A 4,190-nucleotide genomic window follows, 5' to 3' on the forward strand; every position below is an offset into this window, starting at 1 on the left:
GGCCCGCCCCTCCGCCGGCCTGCGGGGGCGGGAGGTCGCCACGGCGAGGCCCGAGGTGGCCCAGGCTGCAGGTTTAGGTCCCACCGAGCCCCTGCGCCGCAGCCGGGCGGGAAGGCGGTCCCTCGGTTAGCGGGGTATCGCCTGCTGCTCGGACAAAACGATCGTCCGTGCCCCTTTTCCAAAAATTACTTATTTTTTAGAGCCCTAGGCGCACACCACCAAAACCTAAATAGCTGTAATGAGGCTGTACGGTAACATACATCCTTCTTCTTTTTAAGCATTTAAATAACCACACTTCGTGCAAGAACATCAGTGTTTCTTGCGGCCGCAAGACTTCATACATAGCAAAAAAATGCTCAGTATTCAAGTTTCAAGATGTATCAGAAAGGGAAGCGGATATTGAGGGGAGGAAAAAAAAAAAAAAGTGCTTTTTAACCAGAAAGGTCAAACTCAGTATTATCTGCAGCTGTATGCATTTTTTCCTAATTATTTCAGGTTGTCTGCAACATCTCTGTTGAATACAGCGTATGGGGCTTTCCAGGAGGTGTTTAGTTAAACTTCTAGTCTCAACTCTTGGGGAAAAAAAACAGACAGTCCCTGGATGCTGGTGCATGATGTAAGGAAGGCGAGCAGACCTGACAACAGAGAGCAGTGAGAAAGCTGATGCGGTCAGCCTTTCTCTCACTTTTCCATGCTTACTCATCTATTTCTCATACACTTTTTGTGCATCATACATCTTGACCCAAGTTTCAGTTATTTTAAAAAAAAAAAAAACAGGGGATTTTGGTATATGAAAAGTCAGCCTTTCAACATGAAAAAAACAGGCAAACAGATCTCAATGCTCATGCAAGTAAAATGAACCCATTTCCAAACAACTTTGCTGGAACATTTTTTTTCTTCCTGCTTGTGTCAAACTGCCTTCAGTAGAAATTACTCATTTTTTCCCTTAATAGGTTGCATTCCTTAAAATGAAGTTCGCTGCAGCATTGGGAAAACTTTATTTTGCTCTGTTTGATCATTATGCCATTTATATATTTGGGGAATGGCTGTTAGAATATGCATTTTTTTCCAATAGTAAAAAAATACATAAGCAAAAGTGCACAGATTTCTTATGGAAAATATGAAATCCATCCTTTCTAGCAGAAAACTCTAAAGCCTTTTTACATTTTTTAATACACCTGGGAAATTCAGATTTTTTGTTGCAGTTACTCTAATGTTTAATGGAAAAACAACTGTTTGGTGAGTTATTGAAGCAAGCCTTGCAGTCACTGTTGTGGTTTTCCCCAGCCAATTTTGTATTCTTTTGGGATTCTGCTCAGGAAAAGCCTCCCACCCACCACAGCAGTAGTACTGCTTTAGCAGTTCCAACTGTAGAAACTTAATTTATTTACTGATTTTGCAGAGAAAGTGTTGCAACTACACTAACAACTGGAAGTCACCTAGTTTCTAGAGTTTCACCAGAGACTAGAAAAATCAGATAACTGCATAAATGGGCTGTTACTTCCTTCACATACAGGCAAGATATTTCAGGAAGGTACTTTGTCTGCCCTTGTAATTTAGGGAAATGTGCACCATGAGGGCATACTCTTTAGGACAGCAATATGAAGCTTGCATTGCAAATTAAACAGAACATCTCATAACTTTTTAACAAAAATACCTTAGTATTACTTGCTGATATAAAATAGTCTGAAGTTCTGTTTTCTTTACTAGTTTTTGTAGTAGTTCAGTATTTGTATCTTCTAATCTTAACATTCCCACTGCTGTTAGTTCATCTTTTCACCTTGAAATGCTTATGCCCTTTGCAGGATTTCTCTGGTGACCTCTCTCTTAGACCCATTCTTCCAAATCATCAGCATTTTTAATGTCACTCAGGGTACACTCATGCCTGACACTATGTCATTCTTCCCTGGCAGACTGATGGTACAACAGGGGAAGGCATTAAAAACAAGAAATTCAAGAGCAGAGCTGCAAACTTGAAGAAAAAAAATCAAGCAGGTAGGTAGTTTCATCAATAGCTGTAATTTATTTCTGAATTTTTTTGTTGTTGAGAATGATTGCTTTCATAAAGATGCTTCAAATATTTATCAATTTAAATAAATTCTCAAGGCTAAACTTACCTAAGCTATTCTCGTGACAACAGTTGCTGAAAAAATTATTTTCAGTATTCTTGAAATACTGATGTACATGCAAGCTCTGTTTTGAGGCAGTTCTACAATTTATCCTCAAGTGTCATACCCCTAGGCTATAGAAATGAAAAGATTTTTTTCCACTTTATACTTGCTTCTGCTCTTTACCAGCAAGCAAGCTGCAGTAAAATCTACCAAGCTGTCTGTTTGTTTGCCCCAAAATCAGTAGATGAACAGAACTTTTCCCCTATTAGACTCGGGAATTTGAGGGTTGTGGTTTTTTTCCTTCTTGTGCAACTGGCATTTTGACTTGCAATTTAGAAATACCTGAGCAAATTTCAATTCCTTTCCAGTGTGGCATCTTGATCTCTATCTCCACCAGCAAGCAGACAGGACAGTGGTGCTTCCTGAGGTCAGATGAGCCAGGAGCCAAGGGTGACCACAGCACAGGTAGCATCCTTACCGGCAGGACAGGCAGAGCTGGGTGTTGGGAACAGGATCCATCAACAGTCACAGCAAGGCCATGAAGCAGGTCCAGGGTCCATCCAGAGAGGCAAGCCAGGAACCAGAGGAGACAAGACCAAAAGAAGCCTGGAGACAAGCCTGAGATTCATCTAGCAGCCAAGGTATGAGACAAGAAACATGGCTAGAGCCAGGACTCAAAACAAGCAAATCTATAATGTAGCTTAGACAAAGAGTTACCACCTGGTCAGGCCTAAGCTTAAATAGAGTTCCTGTGCCCATGGACCAGGTGTGTAGGTGGAGGTCCCAGGTGAGGCTGGTCAGGGCCATTAACACCTGTTGGGACCCTCTGGACAGTGACAGTCCCTACCCTCAGCACATCAGTGCTGTCTTTCAGGAGCAGAAATACCTGACTATCCAAAGTCATTGAGACTGCAAATGCAGTGGTGCCAAACTTCTCTAGCTAAGCAAGCTTCTTCCTTCTTTCCAGGTGCAGGTTGTGGACTTCATGCCCTCTGACTTACTGCAATTTTGTAGTAGACTTGAAGCATTAAAAAATGCTGGGTCAGTGCATGCAAAATTAGCCATGTCTTCCCAGGTGTAGTGCTTGTAGTCATTCTGTGCTCATGCTTTACATTGCTCATGCACAATCATGCAGTGAAGTAAGGGCTGAGATTTCTAATAAAAATAGAAACTGGGGGCAAACTGCTATCCACCATGGGTCAGGAACATCCGATAGGAAATATTTAGAATAAATGCAATGGGCCTGTATGATGGGCACCAGGAGATGAAATCGTAGTCCCTTCTGGGTTACTTCATGTAAAATGGTATTAATGCTTAAACTATCTGTGTGCAGTGTGCTTACAAATGTTAACTTATTTTCAGTGCCAATCAGGCAGGTAGATACTATCTACAGAACCAGGGCCAAGAAAGACTACATGAGGAAGTCATTGTCAAAACCACAATTAGAATTCAAGAGTTCCTGCATTAAACTCATGTTGTTCAAGAATTTTCTCTTTCAGATACTGCCAACTAACAATGCTGTGGGTGATTTATCTGATCATCTGCATTTTACACATACAAAGGCATTAGCAGTGGTTGGCTTGTGTTCAGCTGGGTTCACAGGCAGAGCACCACATCAGCACCACGTCTAGCTTCCGAGGTCACGTCTGGTCTGGGAGCAGGCTGGTCACTTGGTCACACTGGAGTCCAAGCTAATAAACATGAGGGAGGCTTTGCAAGGTAGATGATTTAATCTGTGCTATGTGATCATACAAGGAGCCAGCTCAATGTCTCAGCATCATGTTTCCACTACAAGGGAGGCAGGGCTAGCCAGGATAGGCCTGGTTAGATCCCATCTTTCCCTTACAAAACACTATAGGTGTCCTTGCAGTGTAATTCCTAGAGCTTTTGGTTTGTGGAGGGCTTAACATGGGTTCAGCATCAGTGACACATCTAACCTTCCCTAGCCTGGACTGATGCTGTGCCTGTTGCAGAGGTCTGATCCAGGCGACTCCACAGGACTGATTTAGGGACAACATACCTGAGTAGTTCTGTTTCCAGGATCAGGGCCCTGAGGGCACTAATAGGCCCTAATGGACC

The sequence above is a fragment of the Calidris pugnax genome, unplaced genomic scaffold (assembly GCF_001431845.1).
Source record: "Calidris pugnax isolate Ruff unplaced genomic scaffold, ASM143184v1 scaffold39, whole genome shotgun sequence".
NCBI lineage: Eukaryota > Metazoa > Chordata > Aves > Charadriiformes > Scolopacidae > Calidris > Calidris pugnax.